Below are 13,516 nucleotides of genomic sequence, written 5' to 3' on the forward strand. Positions count from 1 at the left end.
ATTTGGGTAACAAACACTTTTTAAGCTTTGTACCATTAGCTACATGTTCGGTAATTGCCAGGACTTGAGGCACCTTTTTTCTGTAAAATTCTTATTAATTACACTTACCTTCCATTAAATTCTGGACAGAACTCTTGTGTTTCCAGTGGTCTTTTGCTGCTAGCTGAGTTGTATTTTCCAGTGGTTGTTCCCCAAAACTTGGGGAGAGGTTTGAAACGTACAGAAAATGACTGCCAGTAATCTTAATACTGGGTCAGCGGTGTTTGGACAAAATATTGAATACAACATTTTGTGATACAAAATTATCATGTCAAGTACAAGTTGTCAAAAATATAGTGGGCAGGAATATCGATGGCAAAAATATTGTTTTAAGTGTTGTTTATAATAATGTTATTAATGCTGTAAAAAATTAAGAAAATATTGTATATATTATTGTTTGTAAGTGTTATCTTATATGCATTTTATCATAATGTTTTGATTTTATGTGTTTCTTAATTCTTTAAATCTTTGACTTTAGTAAGATAATTTATTGATTGTGCAACTTTTTAAACTTTTATTTTTAGTTCTATTAATGTTTAAAAATACTGTATACACAATTTGTTTTAGTAGGGGGATGATGGGTTTTAGGGGATTAGGATGGGAAGATGTTTATAAAGTGAATATTTTCATTTAAATGTAATGTTATTTTTAGGGATATGCAAATTAATATTGAGAAATCAATACATTTATTTGGTTAAATTATTCTTTTTATAAATAATATTCCATAATAATGTTTGATGTATTGATCAATTATATTAAACAAAAAAAGTATTTTATTGTAAATATTAATATAATTATTTTAATTATAGATATTTTGTGGAAAATTACAGTTGATTACATTTAAATTTAATAATGTAAATATTTTGTAAATTTAGTTTTATTACATATTTTTAATTTTACACTTTTCAAATTACATTTCTATTGGAAATTTTATAATATGTTTAAAATGTTGGAAATCATAACGTCATTGGTAATAAATTGTGAATTTTTTATTTCTCAATTTATTTAAAAAATATTTGAAATTATGTTTAGTTAAATTACAAATATAGAATACATATGTATTATTTATGATTAATAAATTAAGATGTATGTGTATATGTTAATTTATTTATTGACATTTTATTAAAACAATGACATTTTTATTATTTCTAATATTGGAATAAGTTCTGTTGCAAAGAATACATATTCTAAAATGTATTAATTTAATTGTAATATAATTTGTGTTTATTGTATAATTAGAACATGTGTTTTATATTTTTGTTTTGTATATTTAATGATTTTTAAATTTAAATTATGTTTTTTATTTTATGCTTCAACATTTAGGAATATTAATAAATATGAATAAAAATATATTCTTTATAAATAGTGGTTAAATATCGTTTTATATGTTAATGTTTAATTTTAAATATGAAGGTTATTGTGTCTTCTACATAATTTAAATTTAAATTTTTACATAAAAAATCAAGGGCCTTATTACGATGTCGGGCGGAAGTAAGTCCACCTGACACCGTCTTGGTCCTGGGACTGGCCGACCTCCTGTCGGCGGTCCTTATCGCCTAATTAGGATGGGTCGTATTCCTACATTTTCCTTTGGAAGCATGCGTTATGGCTGTAAACCGGCCGTAATAATGCTCCCACAGGGTAAACGGGAGGTACAGTTTATCCCTGCACCCTGTGGCAGGCACCTCCAGGTGCCTGCCACAGGTGCAGGGATCAACAGGGAGACCGTCGGTCGGAGCCTTCCAAGCCGCATCGTAATCGGCCCCTATGTGTGAGTATGGTATATATTGAAAAACGTTTTATTGTCCAACACCTTCAATAAAATGGTTTAGATGTGAGTGGGAATATTAAATGTCACCCCTTTAACGTCCAAAATCTTCCCTAAAATGGGTTAGATTGGAGTGAGAATAGTAAATGTCACCCCTTTAGTGTCCAACAACTTCCCCAAATTGGTTTAGATTGGTTTTGGAATAGGAAATGTTGCCCATATAGTGTCCAACACCTTCCCCAAATAGGTTTGACTGAAGTGGGAATAGTAACTGTCACTCCTTCAGTGTCCAATTCCTTCCCCAAATTAGTTTAGATTGGAGTGTGAGTAGGAAACTGCACCCTTCTAGTGTCCAACACCTTCTCCAAATTGACTTAGATTGGGGTGGAACTATGAAAGGTCACCGCTTTAGCAACCAAATCTTGCCCAAAATTGTTTAGATTGGAGTGGGAGTAGTAAGTGTCACCCCTTTAGTGTCCAACACCTTCACTTAAATGGTTTATAGTGGAGTGGTAATAGTAATTGTCGCCTATCTAATGTCCATCACCTTCACCAAATTGATTTAAATTGGAGTGGGAATAGTAAATATCACCCCTTTAGTGACAAACATCTTCTCCAGAATGGTTTAGATTGGAGTGGGAGTAGTAAATGGCACCCTTTTAGAGTTCAACACCTTCCCAAAGTTGTATAGATTGGAGTAGAAATAATTGTCACCTCTTTAGGGGCAGATTTCGATGCAGATTTGGTCGGAGCCATTCCTAAGGCATAGTAATCTCCTGTTTGGATTCCTTTCCTAGTAACCTATTTTGATGAAGTCGGTTGTAAATGAATCCAAACAGGAATTCCGATTGGCTTATAACGGGCTCGGAGAGCCCGTCTGCCATTTGGAGAGGGGCCTGTAATCCCTAGGGTGGCTCTTTCTGCCCGAGGGATTATGATGGCAGATTCCCAAGGCCTATCCGACACAGAAAGGGTGTGGGAATCCAACTATGGTGGCCCCCAGCAAGCCCCCCATTGGTGCAAGGCTTTCAGATGGCAGCCTGGGGCCCCCCTGATCCCTGTACCTGGTGCAGGCACTTTGAGGTACTTGCATGGGGTGCATTGCTTAACTGCACCTCTGCTCTTTACAATGAGAGCATGCATTCCATTTGGAATGCATGCTCCCATTGTAAAGAATAGGATTGCGACCGAACAGTATTCGGTCGCATCTTACTTGCTGGTTTGGGATCGCCAACAGGAGGTCGGTCAGTCCCAGTTCCAGATCAATGTTGGGCGGACTCAGGTCCGTCCGACATCAAAATTGGCCCCTAAGTGTCCAACTCCTTCCCCAGATTGGTTTAGTTTGGTGTGGGAATAGTATATGTCACCCCTTTAGTGTCCAACAACTTCCCCAAAATGGTTTAGATTGGAGTGGGATTAGTAAATGTCACCCCTTTAGTGTCCAACAATTTCCCTAAAAACTTTTAGATTGGAATGGGAATAGTAAATGCCACCCCTTTAATGCCTTACACTTTAGGTGTACCTTACAATTCTTTCCTAAATGCTGACCTGAAAATCAAAACAAACATGGGTATAACAAGGCTGAATCATCCAGCAACACCATTATTATAATATGCTTTACCTGATTGGATGATTCAGCCTTGTTATACCCGGGTTTGTTTTGATTTTCAGGTCAGCCTGTAGGCAACAACTTTAAGGTACACCTATATAGGGTACTCCGTGTTTGAATTACCTTACATTTCACCCTAGGTTCCAAATGTTGTGTAGAATAGATTCCACCGGTTCTAATGAATTGGCCCTTTGATCATTATTGACTTCACGAGGCAAGAAACATGTTAACCTTTTAACCCTTTTTTGACCGTCAGATATCATTGCTTCTTCTGGTGCACTATATGTCTTTCTACTCCACTCTACTCTACGTCGTTGCACTGTATACCACTGCAATCTACTATGCACCCCTCTACTGTCTGTCAGTGCACTCTACACCAATGGACTCTAAGCCACTTTACTCAAAACCAATGCACTCTATGCCAATCTGCTCGGCTCCACTGTACTTTATGCCTGTTCACTCTAATCCACTCTGCAACACTCCATTCCACTTAGTGACGTTCTACTCCATTAAACTCTCCCCCACTCTGTGGCACTTAACTCCATTCTATGCCACTCCACTCTACAAACCTCTACTCTCTGCCTCTCTATGACACTACTCCACTATACAACTCTCTACGCAGCTCCCTCTACGCCACTCCATGCCACTTTTCTACAGTCTGTTCTACGACACACTACTCTATTCTACTCCACTCCACTGCTCCACTTGCCTCTACAACACTCTACGTCATTCTATGTCATTCCACTCTCCTACACTACTTCACTCTATGCCACTCCACTCTACAACAATCTACTTTGCTCTGCGTCACTTTGCTCTACAACACTCTAGTCCGCAACACCCTCTATGCTACTCTACTCAAATCTATACCCCTCAACTCTATGGTACTCTACAATCTTCCATTTTACGAGTACCACTCCAATGTATGCCACTACAAGACACTCCATAACACTCCACTCTACTCCACTCTACAACACTCCAATCACTCTCCTTTATCCCCCTCACTTTTAGCCATGCCGAACAGCAGCTATGCTGGTGAACAACATGGCTAAAATATATTGGCTAAGCCAGTTGCTCTTGCAAAGGCGAAGCTTATTGGTTTTGTCAAAGCTTTTTAAGAGTTTATGTATTTCTATATCTTGGCATTTTCTAGGGGCAGCAAGGGGTATCACTGGTGACTTTTGTAGTTTGTGCAACTAAACATTTTAAAGTGGGTATAGTTGGTAGTTATTCTCTGATGTGTTTGGGAATGTATTCATACAGCTACTAACACATACTCACTCACCTATACAGTCACTGACACAATCACACACTCACCGTATAGTCAGTCACACACCCATTAATCAGCCATACATTCACTCATACACCCAATGATTCTCCAATACACCTTGATATATATATTTAACAATCACAAACGTTTACAAAAATACTCACAGCCACTGGATGATGTCATCAGTGATGTCATTTGAGTTGTCATCAGTGATGGCATCAGTTATTTCACTGACCATGTATTGAGTGATGTAATATGTGAGGTGATAAGCAGTGTATAACTGCTGGATTTCTCTGGTTTTGTATGAGTGAAACCTTAGTCTAACTATAACGTCATTTGTAACCTTTGGTTTTTTTCAGTGAATATATATATATACTCATACATATATATATATATATATATAACACATACTCACTCGCCTATACAGTCACTGACACACGCACACACTCACCCATACAGCCACTCTCACAATCGCTCACTCACACATACAGTCACTCATATACTCCAACACTCATCTATACTGCCTTTCACATATGCAGTTACTCACCCATATACCACTAACACATCCATTCACTCACCAACACAGCCATACACACTCAGTCACCCATATAGCTCTCTCAGATGCATTCACTAGCCCATACAGCCACTGACTCACCCACTCACTCATCCATGCATGCATTCACAAACCCCTTCACCCACCCACCCAGACACTCATACACCCATACAGGCACTCAGACAACCAGTCTCCCATACAGCCACTCACATACCCACTCACCAACCCATACAGCCACATAGATACCAACAGACAGACTGATACAGGCATTCACACAAAACTAGTCACTGACCCATACATTCAATGAAACACCAATAAACTTTATTCAGTCACACACCCACTAATCAGCCATTCATGCACTCATACACCCAACGATTCTCCAATACACCTTGATATATATATTTAACAATCACAATCGTTTTAAAAAATACTCACAGCCACTGGATGATGTCATCAGTGATGTCATTTCAGTTGTCATCAGTGATGTCATCAGTTATTTCACTGACCATGTATTGAGTGATGTAATATGTGAGGTGATAAGCAGTGTATAACTGCTGGATTTCTCTGGTTTTGTATGAGTGAAACCTGAGTCTAACTATAACGTCATTTGTAACCTTTGTTTTATATATATATATATATATATATATAGATTGAAGCTCACTAGTCCGTCTGCTCTCCTTCACTCTCGGCCGGGTGCTTTTGACGACGGGTGACGGCACCACGAAGGTCACAGTCTGACAAAAGCTCTGTTGCAAAAAAGCACGCAGCACTCTCAGTGACAATTCCAATATATATTTATTGGACAAACACTCTCGCAAGACGCATTTCGGCCACCGTCTTTCTCAATTAGAGGCCGGCGCCACCTTCAGGCAGAATTTAAATACAGCCAATCAACAAAATAAAGAAAGGACATATTTTGTGCACTATCAGCCACCATTTCTAAGTGGTGTAGGTTCAGTTTCAGTCACTGTGTAATTGTGCCCTGGATGGGCAAACAAATTTCATAACACACAAATTATATAATAATTTTCAAATTAAGCCCTGAATGGGCATATCCACAGACATATATAAACACATTATTATGAACATCTTACAGTTTTAAGTTTAAGAAAAAATCATCAATGCAGGAGAAAATCAATGTAAAAAAGAATCATAAATGAACTGCTAGCTCCTCCCCAGCGTTCAGGCCACCAGGTTTCTTAGTTTTGTTCTCAATAATGTAACAAGACTCTAGCCTGCATAGCTGGAGCAACCTGTTCCCTCCCCTTATGTCTGCTGGCACCTGATCCATGCAGTAAAAGCTAAGGAGTTCTCGGTTGCTTTGGTGAGACACTTCAAAGTGTCTCGCCACTGGGTACGTGGGATCCTTATTTTGTAAAGCCCTCAGGTGTTCTAAGATCCTGTTCTTAGTTGGGTGAGAAGTACTCCCAATATAACGCAGGCCACATGGACATATAAGACAGTACACCATGTGGCCTGTGTTGCAATTCATTAAACTGGTGATCTTTTTGGGCTCCTTCATCCCTGGTACTTGGTAACTAGTCACCTTTTTGCTGTTCTTACACGCCTTACATTTAAGGCAAGGATAAAATCCTGTCAGTTTCCCAAATGGTGGAGGTTTCTCCTTTTTCCTACAGTGGCTTTGTACAATACTCGAGCCCAATGATCTTGCTCTCCTGAAAGTTATTAATGGAGACTTGGGTAAATCTTTACCAATGATCGGATCAGATTTAAGAATGTGCCAGTTCTTCACACACTTTTTTCGGATATCCTGGGCATCACTGGAATAGTGCGCCTTTAACTAGGCCGGGTCACCCCCTTGCTTCCTGCCGCTGCCTGCCTCCTGCTTCTCCGCTGCTGAACGCCCCAGCCGCCGCTGGGCCGCCCGGATCTCCCCCTGCCCCCCTCGCTGGACCCAGGGACACAGAACCGCCGCCGGACGCCCAGAGGTTCCCGCCGCTGCCTCCCTGCGGCCCCGCCCACCACCAGCCCATTGGCCGCCCCGCTCCCGCCACCCAGCTGACCCGCCCACCCAGCTCCTTACTTAAGGGGTCCTGCGGGGTCAGACAGGGAGTGACCACTGCGCCTTTAACTAGGCCGGGTCACCCCCTTGCTTCCTGCCGCTGCCGCTGCCTGCCTCCTGCTTCTCCGCTGCTGAACGCCCCAGCCGCCGCTGGGCCGCCCGGATCTCCCCCTACCCCCCTCGCTGGACCCAGGGACACAGAACCGCCGCCAGATGCCCAGAGGTTCCCGCCGCTGCCTCCCTGCGGCCCCGCCCACCACCAGCCCATTGGCCGCCCCGCTCCCGCCACCCAGCTGACCCGCCCACCCGGCTCCTTACTTATGACGCCCTCAAAGGGACCGCGCTGCGGACGCGTGCAGCGGGAGCACCGACTGAGCGCCGAAGGTGCGCCAAAGGTAAGCCCGTCTGCGCCCGTCCGTGCCTGGTCCGCGCCCAGTGCCAGGACCCCTGGCCCCCACCGACGGAAGCCGACCCGACGGACCTACGACGCCACCGAACTCAACGCACTCAACACCGGCCGAACCCCGGGCTGCTACCGAGCCACACCGAGACGCACCCACGGACCCTTCAGCTGCCACACCTGCAAGTTCACCTGCAACCGGACCCACGCCACACCAGCACCCACCAAGCCGACCTCCAGCAGCACCCACCTGAAGTGCATCCTGCTCAACACCCGATCCGTCCACAGACACGCCGTCGAGCTCTGGAACCTGCTCGACACCACAGACCCAGACGTCGCCTTCCTCACGGAAACCTGGATGAACGCCTCCTCAGCGCCCGACATCGCCATCGCCATCCCAGACGGCTACAAGATCATCCGAAGGGAACGCATCAACAACACAGGAGGAGGCATCGCCATCATCCACAGGAACACCATCCGCATCACGACCAACACCGACGACACCCTCGCACCCGCCGAACACCTGCACTTCCAGATCCACGTCAACCCCAAGACCACCATCAGAGGCACCCTCATCTACAGACCCCCGGGACCACGCACACAATTCAGCAAGGACATCGCCGACTTCATCAGCCCACACGCCCTCCCCTCCGCCGACTACATCCTCCTCGGGGACCTCAACTTCCACCTGGAGAACAACAACGACCGCAACACCACCACCCTGCTGGACAACCTCGCCAACCTCGGACTCAAGCAACTGGTGACCACCCCCACCCACTACGCCGGACACACTCTCGACCCGATCTTCGCTTCCAGCAAGGACATCGCCTTCAGCCACGCCACGGGGCTCCACTGGACGGACCACAGCTGCGTCCACTTCAGCTTCAGAAGGACCACGCTCCACCATCACCAGCAACAGGCTCCCCGCAGAAGCTGGAACAAGATCACTGAAGACCAGCTCGCTACTTCCCTGAACAAGAACCCTCCCACCAGCACAACAAACCCCAGCCAAGCAGCCACCAACCTCACGAAATGGATCAACGACTGCGCAGACGACCTCGCCCCACTGAAGACCCCGCCGAGCAGACCCGGCAGCAAGAAAGCCCCATGGTTTAACGACGACCTCAAGAGCTCCAAGAAGAACTGCAGAGCATTCGAGAAAACCTGGCGCAGAGACCCAACACCGGACAACATGACTGCCCTCAAGCTCGCCACCCGAAAACACCACCAGCTGATCCACGCCACCAAGAAAACAGCCTTCAAGGAACGACTGGACAACAACGCACACAACAGCAAGGAACTCTTCAACATCGTGAAAGAGCTCTCCAACCCCAACGCCGGAAACAACGACATCACCCCTTCGCAAGACCTCTGCAACTCCCTCGCCTCCTACTTCCACAACAAGATCGCGGACATACACAACAGCTTCAGCACTCAACCGACGCACGCCACGACCGAACCACCGCCCCCCACCACCACCCTCCGCGCCTGGACCCCGATCAGCACCGAAGTCACCATCCGCATGATGAACTCCATCCACTCCGGATCTCCGACAGACCCGTGCTCTCACCACGTCTTCAACAAGGCCGACGCTGTCATCGCACCCCACCTGCGGGAAATCATCAACACCTCCTTCGACACCGCCACCTTCCCGGAGAGCTGGAAGCACGCCGAACTCAGCGCTCTACTCAAGAAACCATCAGCAGACCCAACCGACCTCAAGAACTACCGCCCCATCTCGCTGCTCCCGTTCCCAGCCAAAGTCATCGAGAAGACCGTCAACAAGCAACTGGCCGCCTTCCTCGAGACGAACGGATCCCTCGACCTCTCGCAGTCTGGCTTCCGGGCCAACCACAGCACCGAGACCGCCCTGATCGCAGCCACCGATGACATCCGAGCTCTGCTCGACAACGGAGAAACAGCGGCCCTCATCCTCCTGGACCTCTCCGCGGCCTTCGACACTGTCTGCCACCGTACCCTAGTACAGCGCCTCAGCAACGTCGGAATCCGGGCGAAGGCACTGGAGTGGATCACCTCCTTCCTCACCGGAAGGACACAGAGAGTCCGCCTCCCCCCGTTCAGATCGGAAGTCACCGAAGTCATCTGCGGCGTTCCTCAAGGCTCCTCGCTCAGCCCAACACTCTTCAACGTCTACATGAGCCCCCTCGCAGCCATCGCACGCCAACACAACCTGAACATCATCTCCTACGCCGACGACACCCAGCTGATCCTCTCCCTCACTAATGACCCCGCCACCGCCAGAGCCAACCTGCACGAAGGGATGACAGATGTAGCCAAATGGATGTCGAAACGCCGCCTGAAACTGAACTCGGACAAGACGGAAGTCCTCATCCTGGGATCCTCACCCTCCGCCTGGGACGACTCCTGGTGGCCCCCCGCCCTGGGCAGCGCACCCAAACCAACAGACCACGCACGCAACCTGGGCTTCATCCTGGACTCCTCCCTCTCCATGACCAGACAAGTCAACGCCGTCTCCTCGTCATGCTTCAACATCCTGCGCATGCTACGAAAGATCTTCCGATGGATCCCCACCGAGACCAGGAAGACGGTCACCCAGGCCCTCGTCACCAGCCGTCTCGACTACGGCAACTCCCTCTACGCTGGAACCACCGCCAAACTCCAGAAAAGACTCCAGCGGATCCAGAACACCTCAGCATGACTCATCCTGGACATCCCCCACCGCAGCCACATCTCCGGACACCTGAGAGACCTGCACTGGCTCCCGGTCAACAAGAGAATCACCTTCCGGCTCCTCACCCACGCACACAAAGCCCTACACAACCAAGGACCAGGATACCTCAACAGCCGCCTCAACTTCTACGCTCCCAAACGCCAGCTTCGATCGACCAGCCACGCCCTCGCCACCGTCCCCCGCATCCGAAGAGCCACCACAGGAGGAAGGTCCTTCTCCTACCTGGCTGCCAAGACTTGGAACTCCCTTCCGACCCACCTCCGCCTGACCCAGGACCACCTCGCCTTCCGGAAGCAGCTCAAGACCTGGCTGTTCGAGCAGTAGCGGACCCCCCCCCCCCCAGCGCCTTGAGACCCTCCGGGTGAGTAGTGCGCTATATAAATGCTATGATTGATTGATTGATTCATAATCATCCTCATAGTGTTCTGGTTAGTCTCCTGTCTCTTGGGTGCCTTTGTACTATTCTTTGAGATTAGATCAGATCTCAATTTCTTATCCGCTTTCAATTTTGCCTCCTGTAATACCTCCTTACTGTATCCTCTCACTCTGAACCTCAACATACTGTCACTGGCCGCCTCTTCATAATCACTTTGTCATGTACAATTTCTTTTAATTCTCAGTAGTTCACCATAGGGTATACTAGATATGGTTTTCCTCGAATGGCAACTCTTCGCGTGGAGCACAGAATTGCCAGCTGTCGGTTTCCTGTGCAATGCAGTACAGATTTTCCCTTCAGCTATGAACACTTTAAGGTCCAAAAAATTGACGGTTTCTGTGCTGATTTCTCCAGTGAATCTGAGATTTAAATTGTTCTTATTTAGTACCTCGACATATTCCCTAGCACATTCTATCGTACCTCTGAAGACGATGAACAAATCTTCTGTGTATCTGTTCCAAGATACCACTCCCTCTGTCAATGTGGCGTTATCTGCCGCCCAGGCCACCTGCTCCTCCCACCAGCCAACGAAAAGGTTTGCAAAGCTGGGGGTGAAGCAGGTGCCCATCGCGGTGCCACAGATCTGTTTATAAAATTGATCCTGGAACTGAAAAATATTGTTACTTAAGCAAAATGATATAAACTCCAGTAACATTTCATTGTGTGCCGTCAAATTAATGGGCCGTGTCTCCAAGTACCATTCTACAGCTTCAGCCCCTTGGAGGTGATCTATACTGGTGTAGAGGCTCGAGATGTCAAGTGTCATCATTACCCAATCATTAGTCCAGTTCAAATTGTCTATTTTAAGGAGAAAGTCAGTTGTGTCCTTCAAATAGGATCTTAACATTGTCACAAAATCGTAAAGAAAATAGTCCACGAACCTCGACAAATGCTCCGTCAGGCTCCCCACAGACGAAACAATCGGACGTCCTGGTGGACATGTTGCATGCTTATGCAGCTTAGGCAAATGGTAAAAAGTCGGTACCTTTGGTTGCTTACATTCCAGGAAGGCAAATTCCTCTTTACTTAACATCCCCTTATGGTACCACTTGTTGAGTAGGGACCGATAGGCAAGTACGCTCTCATCGAAAGTCTTTTGTGTTACTTTCATATAGTTCTTCTGGTCCTCCAATTGACATAGAAATCCCTCGTCATCAGAACGACATTTCCACCTTTGTCGGACGGTTTGCACACGATTTTATCATCTTTTCTCAGATCCATTATTGCTTTCCTTTGTTTTTGTGTTATATTTTCATTTCCAAATGTCTTCTTTTTTGTTTCGTTGCAATGGCTCCAAAGGTCTTTGATCATCACCTCCGATAAAGTGTCGATCGCATCAGCCGGCATCATGGGACAGAATCGTGATTTCGGTTTGAAAGGACTGTCTGGTTTGGTTTGTGTCACCCCAGCCCACATCCTGCTTACAGAAGGTATTATTGCCATAGGGTCTCCTTCTTCCGCTAAGTCATTCATAACCGCAAGTGCTTCAATGTCGCCCGCGGTTAGAGCTGGTATTTCGTCAGCAGAAGATATGCGTTTCTCAAGGCGTGTCTTGCCCTTGAAGTGTTTGAGCAGTTTAATCTTTCTACAAAATTTGAAGAGGTCAATCCTTAGTTGGCTATATTGTGAGTTCTTGTTTGGACAAAAGTTCAATCCCAGTCGTAAAACCTGTTCCTCGTCCTCTGATAATCTTTTTGACGTGAGGTTAACGACCGTTAAGTTCTGGGTATCTATCGTCTGTTCCAGAACTTCTTGCTCCTGGTCATCCTTGGAGATGCGTCGCCAGTGTTTGCTCCACCCTTCACGCCTTGTCCTACGTTTGCTTTCTTTTTCCTTTGTGGCTCTGGTTCCACTGGCTTCCCCTTCCCCCTGTAGTCCGTGTTTCCCTTATGACCTGAAACTCGTCTAAAAAAGGGACCGATGTGGAGGCCTCCGTGGATGCTGGTGCCATGTTTCTAGATGAGCCAGAAGGACCGCCCTCTTCCTCGCTTTGTTCATTTTCTGTGACCTCTGGTTCCGTAATTTTGTGACTCAAAATCCTTTTCCTAGGCTGATCATACTTCTTCGTGAAAGTAAGAATCCGACCTTGCAGATAATCCCTCTCGTCCCTCTCAAACTTCTCTTGTTTTCGTAGTTTTATCTTCTGTTCATATGCCTGGAGTCGTTTTTTCATTGCCTCTCGTAGTTCAATTTGCCTCTCCTTGTCTGTATTTTGTGCGATCTCGTCCTCCAATTCCGCTATCTCGCGTAATGTTACATCCCTATCACTCCACGCGAATTTTATCAGCAGCATCAGCATTCCCTTTGATGAGTGAGCTGATAATTCTGCCCATTCCTTCAGCATCTGTGGATTGGGGTTCTCGTAGGCGGGGACAGTATATATTCTCAAACCCCATGGGACTCGGTTGCACTCCACATAATTCTGGAGTGAGGTTGCCTCCCATCATTTGCGGGTCTCCCGCTCGCAGTCTCTCAAGTTTAGTAAGGAGATCTTTTAATGCATCGCTGCTTACTTTTTGTTTGTCTGCAACATTCCTTTCTTTGCGAGACTGCGCTCCTGCACCTTTAAATATTTCTGTGGCTGCCACCATCCGCACCTCCTCATCAAACATTTTCCGTGATATATTTTATGTATTCTTTCACAATTTTTGTCGAGTGTTGCCCCTCGGTCTGCCAGGTACCTACTTCGTGCGCACTTCGTGTTGCAA

At 46.3% G+C, this 13,516-nt stretch overlaps 1 protein-coding gene across 1 annotated transcript in view; it reads left to right on the forward strand.

The window, feature by feature from the left end:
• Positions 1 to 13,516, forward strand: part of SLC16A12 (solute carrier family 16 member 12) — a 1,078,196-nt gene that overhangs the window by 197,348 nt on the left and 867,332 nt on the right. The window lies entirely within an intron of this gene.

Source organism: Lissotriton helveticus, chromosome 5_1 (assembly GCF_964261635.1).
Source record: "Lissotriton helveticus chromosome 5_1, aLisHel1.1, whole genome shotgun sequence".
NCBI lineage: Eukaryota > Metazoa > Chordata > Amphibia > Caudata > Salamandridae > Lissotriton > Lissotriton helveticus.